The sequence below is a fragment of the Zonotrichia albicollis genome, chromosome 7, assembly GCF_047830755.1.
Source record: "Zonotrichia albicollis isolate bZonAlb1 chromosome 7, bZonAlb1.hap1, whole genome shotgun sequence".
Lineage (NCBI taxonomy): Eukaryota > Metazoa > Chordata > Aves > Passeriformes > Passerellidae > Zonotrichia > Zonotrichia albicollis.
This window is the reverse complement of record NC_133825.1, coordinates 15,074,090-15,085,771: the sequence shown is the minus strand read 5'-3', so window position 1 is coordinate 15,085,771 and position 11,682 is coordinate 15,074,090.

Here is an 11,682-nt window from a genome sequence, read left to right as displayed (position 1 = left end):
AGTGCCCTGGGGAGCCTGGGGCTCCCTCACACTCGCATCCCTGGTGCAGAATCCATTCTCCACATCTGCGCTCACTGCACGCTCACAAGTGGCATCCCCCTGCTTATGCCCAGAGGCTTCTCGGGCCCCAGGCAAGTGTGGAAGCGCGGCTGCTGGTCCCTCCTGGAGATGCCGGGGCTCGTTTGCTGCTCCAGGAATGGAGTAGAATTCACTCTTCTCCTGCTCACAGCCGGCATCTCTCTGCCCAGAACAAACAGCACCTTGCTCTCGAGACATCAGGAGTGCTGCTGGCAGATCCTTTGGGAGCTCGGCCTGGGGAACAGCTTTCCAGCCGCGCTGATGGCACCCTGAAAGGGACACGATGAGAGGTCGCTGCCGGTGCCGGCCGTGCGGGGGCTCAGGAGGGCGGTGGCAGCTGTGGCTGCGCTGTCGCCGCTGCCCAGAGGTGCGGCAGCAGGTGCGGAGACAAGCGCAGCCTCCGGCAGCTCTGCGGTGGCCGCAGCCGCGGCCCCTGTGGCTCTGCAGCCGCTGCAGCCCAGCTCCGGGCCGGGCCGGGCGCTGAGAGCGCCTGCGAGCTGCCGGCTGCTGCTGGCCCGGGGCAGCTGCGGCTCGGAGTCCGCCTGCCGAGGGGCAAGAAGCAGCAGCAGCAGCCCCGGGCTGCTCACCGTTGTGCCCCGCATGATTCCTTGCCCCGGCGCCTCGGAGCCCGGGCACACCGAGCTCCGGCACGGCCGCTGCGGCTCCCTGCCTGGGCACACGGAGCGGCTGCCGGCACACAGGGCAGCGCCGAGAAGCCTCGGCCCCGGAGCAGGCAGGATGCGCCGCTTGGTGCCCGCACTCGGCGCCTGCAGCGCTTTGGGCTCTGAGGCACTGGGTTCAAGTTCATGCCGTGCCAGCCCCGAGCCGGGCACGGACACCTCCCGCCCCAGCAGCGGCCCCCAGCCCGGTGCCGCACGGGCGGGAACGCTCCCGGGCACGGAGCAGCCGCCTCCGTCCTAGCGAGAGCAGCCGGGATGAGCCATCGCTGCCGCGGCGCCGGCTCCATCCCGACCATCCGGGCACGGAGGAGAGCGCGGGCAGCCGCTCCCTCGGCTGCGATGCCAGCGCAGGGGGCACACGGGGGAAGCCGGCACCAGGAACTCGCCTGAACCCCCCGGCCCTCACCGCGGCCCCCTCCGCCCGCAGCGAGCCCCGAGCTGCGGCTGCACCGACCGCGGGTCCCACCTGGGCTGGAGCCGCCGCCTCGCTCCGCCGCCGCCTCGCCGGGCTATGGCCACCGCCGCCGCTCCGCAATGGGACAAACGGAATGACACGCCCGCCGCTCCGCTCCCGGCACACCCACCGGTTCGGCTTCGCGGGCACTGCCGCTGGTGCCACGGCCCGGCAGAGCTCGCAGCGGGCGGGGCTTCGCCTCAGGGGCAGGCGGCAGCGATTCCGAGCGCCGCCGGCAGCAGGGAAAGGAGCGAGCGAGCGGGGCAGCAAAGCGTGTGGCGGGGCAGCAAAGCCGCGGGGGCACCGAGGCTCCTGTCCCGACAGAAGCCCTGCTAGGACAGAGGTGCCCAGGCCACTGAGGCCGCAGAAGGAGCGCAGCCCGGGCAAGGTGCTCCTGGGGCTCTCAACAGTGAATTCTCGCAGGGATTCTTGGGCTGGGCCTCGCCAGGTGCCCGGGGCCGGCAACAGCGCCCTGCGCCTCTCGTGCTCTCGGCGCTCGGTGCCTGTCGGCGATACACTGAGTCCAAACCTGGCAGCGCCAGCTCGTCTTTACCATTCTTTTTCAATTTCGTAGTGAACTACATCAAGGGGAAACTCCCTCTTGTCGCCACTTCAAAGCCTTGAATCAAGGGGAGAACGGAGGTTCCCTCTCCATTTAGATTCCTAAATGATGCATGAGGACGGTCTCCCCTCCGTTAAATCCCGAATCAAAAGAAAATCAAGGGGGATTTTTCCTCAATTTAGCCTCCTAAAACGAGGCGTTTCCCTCTTCAGTTGCCCTCAAGACCATTCTCAGCCCTTTTGGAAGCTGCTTCTGGGGCAGGCGGCTGCTGCAGCCAGGCCAGGGGCAGGGCAAGCCACATGGCAACGCCGGCGGGTGGCGGGCACCCGGCGCTGCTCGGACTCTGTCGGCCTCTGCAGTTCAGGCAGATCAATTGAATCCCAGTTGTCAGCGATTCCCACCACCTGCTGTTTCTCCCCTCTTTTCCTGCACGGATTTGACAGTTCTTCCTTTCCTCCCACCGAGCTGCAAAGCAAAATGTCCGCCTGCCCCATGGCCATCCCCACCACCTTGTCCCTCTTTCTCCCCCCTTTACTTTGCAGCACTTTCTCCCTCCTCCTCCTCTCCCTGCCAGCTCCAGCAAAGCCATTTCCCCCACTGGCACCAGCTGCCTCCTGTCCCTCGCTCCCATTTTGCCCACTCTGAACTCCTGGGGCCGCCTGCCCGCGGAGCCGCAGCCGCCGTGGGGCCGGGCAATGGTGCAGGGAATGCTGGCAGGGGTTCTTGGGCTGGGCTGGGCCAGGCCAGGTGCCCGGGGCCAGCAAAAGCGCTCTGAGCCTCTGCTCCTGCCCCTGGGCAGGCAACAGAACACAGCAGGAAAGGCTCGGGGCTCTCAAGAGAGGCAGCCAGAGATCTCTCACCCATCATGGGCAGAAGAGGCCCGGAGTGGGGAAATTAAATTTCATTGAATTTATTATCAAACAAATCAGAGCAAGGGAATCAGATGTTCCCCAAATCCTAAAAATGCACCTTCTCCACGCTGTTCTCTCCTTCCTGGGCTTCACTTTGTCCCCAGTTCCCCACTCCCTCCTCCCCACACAGTGGCACAGAAGGATGGGGGGTTACAGTCACATCATGTCACTGCTTCTCCCTCAGGGAGACAAATCCTTGTCCTGCTCCAGCCTGGGATTCCTCCCACAGGAGGACAGTCAGATCCTTTACAGCAGACAGACGGATAAAGAGACAACAGACTATTCTCCACAGTCAGGTGCCTGATGCCAAAAGTGGGATTCCAGCTCAGCACACGTCAGCGGTTCTTCCTCCTCTTCCAAAGACAGTTGACAAGTGCCACGTTCTGGCCACTTTGTGATGATTTCCAAGAGGCCGGGAAGATTTGGATTTCCCACTGCAGCTTGTTGTGTCATGAGGGCAGTGCACTCCCATGCAGGCAGCATCGGTGGCAGGATGGATTGCAGAGACCTTTCCTTTGCAGCCCCAGCCCAGCGCTGGCACTGGGGATGAAGAGGCACTGAGGTGACCCTGAGAGGAAGTGCAAGGCACAGGGCGCAGCTGAGGAAGGACAGCGCTGTGCTGGGCTCAGAGGTGAAGCTGGCACTGCCCAGCGTGGAGAAGGTCCTTTGTGCAGCCCCTGTTACAGGGGAGCTTGGGCCTTGCTGCAGACATACGGCCGCTCACTGGAGCAGTTCCCACTCTTGAATCTCTCGTCAGCCAGGTACACACACTCGGAATTGTCGAGGACAGGAACCCTGCCGGGAGGAGCAGAGACAGCGCTGGCTGCCAGGGGAAGCCCTTGTGCCCCTGTGCCCCCAGGCCCTGCCCGGCTCCCCGGCACTCACCGGGAGCTGTAGCTGCTGCCGTCCCCCCAGTGCAGGCGCTCGCCCCGTCTGCGCAGCCCGAGCCAGTAACCGAAATTCCCGCAGAGGCGGGAGAGCAAATCCTGCCAAGGAGAGAGGAGTGGGAGCTGCCCCGGCCCCTCGGGGGGACACGTGCCCGGGGCTGCCCCCGCACGCCGGGGCTCCTTCCCTGCAAGGCCCCGGCCCAGGGCTGCAGCCCCGGCCCTACGAGCACCGAGCCCGGCCCAGGAGCGCCCCCAGGCTGCCCTCAGCCAGCCCACACCGCCCGCAGCCCCTCACTCACCATGGCCTCCTCATCCTTAGCAATGGCCAGGGAGGCCCCGAGCTCGGAGCACCGTTCCTGACCCTGCTCCCACGTGCTGTAATCCCGTGAGAAGTAGTAGCAGACCCCATTGTAGCCAATCCAGTCACGGGGACAGCCCAGAACCAACAGCGGAGTCGCAGGTGTGACTGGAACCTGTGGTGCTGCAGGGGGAAGAGGAGAACGTCTGAGGATTCCCCGGGGCAGGGAGCAGGGAGCCCGCTCTGCCCCGAGGGGCTGGGCCCAGGCTGCTGCCCCTCCCTTACCTGCCAGCACAGCCACGGCCGCCCCCAAAGCCAGCACCAGCACCAGGAGCAGCAGAATCAGCACCGCCGTGCCCACGGGATGGTACCTGAACCGTTCACCTGGAGCAGGAAAGAGCTGCTGGCTGCCAGAAGCAGAGCCGGCCCTGCAATCTGCTCAGCCCATGGCCAGGGAGCAGAGCAGGGAGCCCTGAGGCAGTGTGGGCCTCCCTCCGCTGGCAGCCAGAGAGCCAAGAGCCTGGCCACAGGCAGGGACACAGCTGTGGGCACAGGCAGGGACACAGCTGTGGGCACAGGCTGCAGCAGGAGAACTGCACAGCCTTGGGGGCAGCTGGGGCTCTTGCTTCCAGCCACGGATGGGGCCCAGCAGAGCACGAGGCCTCTTCCAGACATCGGGAAACAGCCACACACCTGCCAGCCCTGGCCTTGGGAGGGGACACGGGCCCCTGCCTAGAGGCCACAGGGGTGGCCCTGCACTCACCCAGGAGTCTTCTGAGGTTCCTTTTGTGTTCGTTGCCCTTTGCTGCAGTGCCCTGGGGAGCCTGGGGCTCCCTCACACTCGCATCCCTGGTGCAGAATCCATTCTCAACATCTGCGCTCACTGCACGCTCACAAGTGGCATCCCCCTGCTTATGCCCAGAGGCTTCTCGGGCCCCAGGCAAGTGTGGAAGCGCGGCTGCTGGTCCCTCCTGGAGATGCCGGGGCTCGTTTGCTGCTCCAGGAATGGAGTAGAATTCACTCTTCTCCTGCTCACAGCCGGCATCTCTCTGCCCAGAACAAACAGCACCTTGCTCTCGAGACATCAGGAGTGCTGCTGGCAGATCCTTTGGGAGCTCGGCCTGGGGAACAGCTTTCCAGCCGCGCTGATGGCACCCTGAAAGGGACACGATGAGAGGTCGCTGCCGGTGCCGGCCGTGCGGGGGCTCAGGAGGGCGGTGGCAGCTGTGGCTGCGCTGTCGCCGCTGCCCAGAGGTGCGGCAGCAGGTGCGGAGACAAGCGCAGCCTCCGGCAGCTCTGCGGTGGCCGCAGCCGCGGCCCCTGTGGCTCTGCAGCCGCTGCAGCCCAGCTCCGGGCCGGGCCGGGCGCTGAGAGCGCCTGCGAGCTGCCGGCTGCTGCTGGCCCGGGGCAGCTGCGGCTCGGAGTCCGCCTGCCGAGGGGCAAGAAGCAGCAGCAGCAGCCCCGGGCTGCTCACCGTTGTGCCCCGCATGATTCCTTGCCCCGGCGCCTCGGAGCCCGGGCACACCGAGCTCCGGCACGGCCGCTGCGGCTCCCTGCCTGGGCACACGGAGCGGCTGCCGGCACACAGGGCAGCGCCGAGAAGCCTCGGCCCCGGAGCAGGCAGGATGCGCCGCTTGGTGCCCGCACTCGGCGCCTGCAGCGCTTTGGGCTCTGAGGCACTGGGTTCAAGTTCATGCCGTGCCAGCCCCGAGCCGGGCACGGACACCTCCCGCCCCAGCAGCGGCCCCCAGCCCGGTGCCGCACGGGCGGGAACGCTCCCGGGCACGGAGCAGCCGCCTCCGTCCTAGCGAGAGCAGCCGGGATGAGCCATCGCTGCCGCGGCGCCGGCTCCATCCCGACCATCCGGGCACGGAGGAGAGCGCGGGCAGCCGCTCCCTCGGCTGCGATGCCAGCGCAGGGGGCACACGGGGGAAGCCGGCACCAGGAACTCGCCTGAACCCCCCGGCCCTCACCGCGGCCCCCTCCGCCCGCAGCGAGCCCCGAGCTGCGGCTGCACCGACCGCGGGTCCCACCTGGGCTGGAGCCGCCGCCTCGCTCCGCCGCCGCCTCGCCGGGCTATGGCCACCGCCGCCGCTCCGCAATGGGACAAACGGAATGACACGCCCGCCGCTCCGCTCCCGTCACACCCACCGGTTCGGCTTCGCGGGCACTGCCGCTGGTGCCACGGCCCGGCAGAGCTCGCAGCGGGCGGGGCTTCGCCTCAGGGGCAGGCGGCAGCGATCCCGAGCGCCGCCGGCAGCAGGGAAAGGAGCGAGCGAGCGGGGCAGCAAAGCGTGTGGCGGGGCAGCAAAGCCGCGGGGGCACCGAGGCTCCTGTCCCGACAGAAGCCCTGCTAGGACAGAGGTGCCCAGGCCACTGAGGCCGCAGAAGGAGCGCAGCCCGGGCAAGGTGCTCCTGGGGCTCTCAACAGTGAATTCTCGCAGGGATTCTTGGGCTGGGCCTCGCCAGGTGCCCGGGGCCGGCAACAGCGCCCTGCGCCTCTCGTGCTCTCGGCGCTCGGTGCCTGTCGGCGATACACTGAGTCCAAACCTGGCAGCGCCAGCTCGTCTTTACCATTCTTTTTCAATTTCGTAGTGAACTACATCAAGGGGAAACTCCCTCTTGTCGCCACTTCAAAGCCTTGAATCAAGGGGAGAACGGAGGTTCCCTCTCCATTTAGATTCCTAAATGATGCATGAGGACGGTCTCCCCTCCGTTAAATCCCGAATCAAAAGAAAATCAAGGGGGATTTTTCCTCAATTTAGCCTCCTAAAACGAGGCGTTTCCCTCTTCAGTTGCCCTCAAGACCATTCTCAGCCCTTTTGGAAGCTGCTTCTGGGGCAGGCGGCTGCTGCAGCCAGGCCAGGGGCAGGGCAAGCCACATGGCAACGCCGGCGGGTGGCGGGCACCCGGCGCTGCTCGGACTCTGTCGGCCTCTGCAGTTCAGGCAGATCAATTGAATCCCAGTTGTCAGCGATTCCCACCACCTGCTGTTTCTCCCCTCTTTTCCTGCACGGATTTGACAGTTCTTCCTTTCCTCCCACCGAGCTGCAAAGCAAAATGTCCGCCTGCCCCATGGCCATCCCCACCACCTTGTCCCTCTTTCTCCCCCCTTTACTTTGCAGCACTTTCTCCCTCCTCCTCCTCTCCCTGCCAGCTCCAGCAAAGCCATTTCCCCCACTGGCACCAGCTGCCTCCTGTCCCTCGCTCCCATTTTGCCCACTCTGAACTCCTGGGGCCGCCTGCCCGCGGAGCCGCAGCCGCCGTGGGGCCGGGCAATGGTGCAGGGAATGCTGGCAGGGGTTCTTGGGCTGGGCTGGGCCAGGCCAGGTGCCCGGGGCCAGCAAAAGCGCTCTGAGCCTCTGCTCCTGCCCCTGGGCAGGCAACAGAACACAGCAGGAAAGGCTCGGGGCTCTCAAGAGAGGCAGCCAGAGATCTCTCACCCATCATGGGCAGAAGAGGCCCGGAGTGGGGAAATTAAATTTCATTGAATTTATTATCAAACAAATCAGAGCAAGGGAATCAGATGTTCCCCAAATCCTAAAAATGCACCTTCTCCACGCTGTTCTCTCCTTCCTGGGCTTCACTTTGTCCCCAGTTCCCCACTCCCTCCTCCCCACACAGTGGCACAGAAGGATGGGGGGTTACAGTCACATCATGTCACTGCTTCTCCCTCAGGGAGACAAATCCTTGTCCTGCTCCAGCCTGGGATTCCTCCCACAGGAGGACAGTCAGATCCTTTACAGCAGACAGACGGATAAAGAGACAACAGACTATTCTCCACAGTCAGGTGCCTGATGCCAAAAGTGGGATTCCAGCTCAGCACACGTCAGCGGTTCTTCCTCCTCTTCCAAAGACAGTTGACAAGTGCCACGTTCTGGCCACTTTGTGATGATTTCCAAGAGGCCGGGAAGATTTGGATTTCCCACTGCAGCTTGTTGTGTCATGAGGGCAGTGCACTCCCATGCAGGCAGCATCGGTGGCAGGATGGATTGCAGAGACCTTTCCTTTGCAGCCCCAGCCCAGCGCTGGCACTGGGGATGAAGAGGCACTGAGGTGACCCTGAGAGGAAGTGCAAGGCACAGGGCGCAGCTGAGGAAGGACAGCGCTGTGCTGGGCTCAGAGGTGAAGCTGGCACTGCCCAGCGTGGAGAAGGTCCTTTGTGCAGCCCCTGTTACAGGGGAGCTTGGGCCTTGCTGCAGACATACGGCCGCTCACTGGAGCAGTTCCCACTCTTGAATCTCTCGTCAGCCAGGTACACACACTCGGAATTGTCGAGGACAGGAACCCTGCCGGGAGGAGCAGAGACAGCGCTGGCTGCCAGGGGAAGCCCTTGTGCCCCTGTGCCCCCAGGCCCTGCCCGGCTCCCCGGCACTCACCGGGAGCTGTAGCTGCTGCCGTCCCCCCAGTGCAGGCGCTCGCCCCGTCTGCGCAGCCCGAGCCAGTAACCGAAATTCCCGCAGAGGCGGGAGAGCAAATCCTGCCAAGGAGAGAGGAGTGGGAGCTGCCCCGGCCCCTCGGGGGGACACGTGCCCGGGGCTGCCCCCGCACGCCGGGGCTCCTTCCCTGCAAGGCCCCGGCCCAGGGCTGCAGCCCCGGCCCTACGAGCACCGAGCCCGGCCCAGGAGCGCCCCCAGGCTGCCCTCAGCCAGCCCGCACCGCCCGCAGCCCCTCACTCACCATGGCCTCCTCATCCTTGGCAATGGCCAGGGAGGCCCCGAGCTCGGAGCACCGTTCCTGACCCTGCTCCCACGTGCTGAAATCCCGCGAGAAGTAGTAGCAGACCCCATTGTAGCCAATCCAGTCACGGGGACAGCCCAGAACCAACAGCGGAGTCGCAGGTGTGACTGGAACCTGTGGTGCTGCAGGGGGAAGAGGAGAAGCTCTGAGCATTCCCCTGCGCAGGGAGCAGGGAGCCCGCTCTGCCCCGAGGGGCTGGGCCCAGGCTGCTGCCCCTCCCTTACCTGCCAGCACAGCCACGGCCGCCCCCAAAGCCAGCACCAGCACCAGGAGCAGCAGAATCAGCACTGCCGTGCCCACGGGATGGCGCCTGAACCGTTCACCTGGAGCAGGAAAGAGCTGCTGGCTGCCAGAAGCAGAGCCGGCCCTGCAATCTGCTCAGCCCATGGCCAGGGAGCAGAGCAGGGAGCCCTGAGGCAGTGTGGGCCTCCCTCCGCTGGCAGCCAGAGAGCCAAGAGCCTGGCCACAGGCAGGGACACAGCTGTGGGCACAGGCAGGGACACAGCTGTGGGCACAGGCTGCAGCAGGAGAACTGCACAGCCTTGGGGGCAGCTGGGGCTCTTGCTTCCAGCCACGGATGGGGCCCAGCAGAGCACGAGGCCTCTTCCAGACATCGGGAAACAGCCACACACGTGCCAGCCCTGGCCTTGGGAGGGGACACGGGCCCCTGCCTAGAGGCCACAGGGGTGGCCCTGCACTCACCCAGGAGTCTTCTGAGGTTCCTTTTGTGTTCGTTGCCCTTTGCTGCAGTGCCCTGGGGAGCCTGGGGCTCCCTCACACTCGCATCCCTGGTGCAGAATCCATTCTCCACATCTGCGCTCACTGCACGCTCACAAGTGGCATCCCCCTGCTTATGCCCAGAGGCTTCTCGGGCCCCAGGCAAGTGTGGAAGCGCGGCTGCTGGTCCCTCCTGGAGATGCCGGGGCTCGTTTGCTGCTCCAGGAATGGAGTAGAATTCACTCTTCTCCTGCTCACAGCCGGCATCTCTCTGCCCAGAACAAACAGCACCTTGCTCTCGAGACATCAGGAGTGCTGCTGGCAGATCCTTTGGGAGCTCGGCCTGGGGAACAGCTTTCCAGCCGCGCTGATGGCACCCTGAAAGGGACACGATGAGAGGTCGCTGCCGGTGCCGGCCGTGCGGGGGCTCAGGAGGGCGGTGGCAGCTGTGGCTGCGCTGTCGCCGCTGCCCAGAGGTGCGGCAGCAGGTGCGGAGACAAGCGCAGCCTCCGGCAGCTCTGCGGTGGCCGCAGCCGCGGCCCCTGTGGCTCTGCAGCCGCTGCAGCCCAGCTCCGGGCCGGGCCGGGCGCTGAGAGCGCCTGCGAGCTGCCGGCTGCTGCTGGCCCGGGGCAGCTGCGGCTCGGAGTCCGCCTGCCGAGGGGCAAGAAGCAGCAGCAGCAGCCCCGGGCTGCTCACCGTTGTGCCCCGCATGATTCCTTGCCCCGGCGCCTCGGAGCCCGGGCACACCGAGATCCGGCACGGCCGCTGCGGCTCCCTGCCTGGGCACACGGAGCGGCTGCCGGCACACAGGGCAGCGCCGAGAAGCCTCGGCCCCGGAGCAGGCAGGATGCGCCGCTTGGTGCCCGCACTCGGCGCCTGCAGCGCTTTGGGCTTTGAGGCACTGAGTTCAAGTTCATGCCGTGCCAGCCCCGAGCCGGGCACGGACACCTCCCGCCCCAGCAGCGGCCCCCAGCCCGGTGCCGCACGGGCGGGAACGGTCCCGGGCACGGAGCAGCCGCCTCCGTCCTAGCGAGAGCAGCCGGGATGAGCCATCGCTGCCGCGGCGCCGGCTCCATCCCGACCATCCGGGCACGGAGGAGAGCGCGGGCAGCCGCTCCCTCGGCTGCGATGCCAGCGCAGGGGGCACACGGGGGAAGCCGGCACCAGGAACTCGCCTGAACCCCCCGGCCCTCACCGCGGCCCCCTCCGCCCGCAGCGAGCCCCGAGCTGCGGCTGCACCGACCGCGGGTCCCACCTGGGCTGGAGCCGCCGCCTCGCTCCGCCGCCGCCTCGCCGGGCTATGGCCACCGCCGCCGCTCCGCAATGGGACAAACGGAATGACACGCCCGCCGCTCCGCTCCCGGCACACCCACCGGTTCGGCTTCGCGGGCACTGCCGCTGGTGCCACGGCCCGGCAGAGCTCGCAGCGGGCGGGGCTTCGCCTCAGGGGCAGGCGGCAGCGATCCCGAGCGCCGCCGGCAGCAGGGAAAGGAGCGAGCGAGCGGGGCAGCAAAGCGTGTGGCGGGGCAGCAAAGCCGCGGGGGCACCGAGGCTCCTGTCCCGACAGAAGCCCTGCTAGGACAGAGGTGCCCAGGCCACTGAGGCCGCAGAAGGAGCGCAGCCCGGGCAAGGTGCTCCTGGGGCTCTCAACAGTGAATTCTCGCAGGGATTCTTGGGCTGGGCCTCGCCAGGTGCCCGGGGCCGGCAACAGCGCCCTGCGCCTCTCGTGCTCTCGGCGCTCGGTGCCTGTCGGCGATACACTGAGTCCAAACCTGGCAGCGCCAACTCGTCTTTACCATTCTTTTTCAATTTCGTAGTGAACTACATCAAGGGGAAACTCCCTCTTGTCGCCACTTCAAAGCCTTGAATCAAGGGGAGAACGGAGGTTCCCTCTCCATTTAGATTCCTAAATGATGCATGAGGACGGTCTCCCCTCCGTTAAATCCCGAATCAAAAGAAAATCAAGGGGGATTTTTCCTCAATTTAGCCTCCTAAAACGAGGCGTTTCCCTCTTCAGTTGCCCTCAAGACCATTCTCAGCCCTTTTGGAAGCTGCTTCTGGGGCAGGCGGCTGCTGCAGCCAGGCCAGGGGCAGGGCAAGCCACATGGCAACGCCGGCGGGTGGCGGGCACCCGGCGCTGCTCGGACTCTGTCGGCCTCTGCAGTTCAGGCAGATCAATTGAATCCCAGTTGTCAGCGATTCCCACCACCTGCTGTTTCTCCCCTCTTTTCCTGCACGGATTTGACAGTTCTTCCTTTCCTCCCACCGAGCTGCAAAGCAAAATGTCCGCCTGCCCCATGGCCATCCCCACCACCTTGTCCCTCTTTCTCCCCCCTTTACTTTGCAGCACTTTCT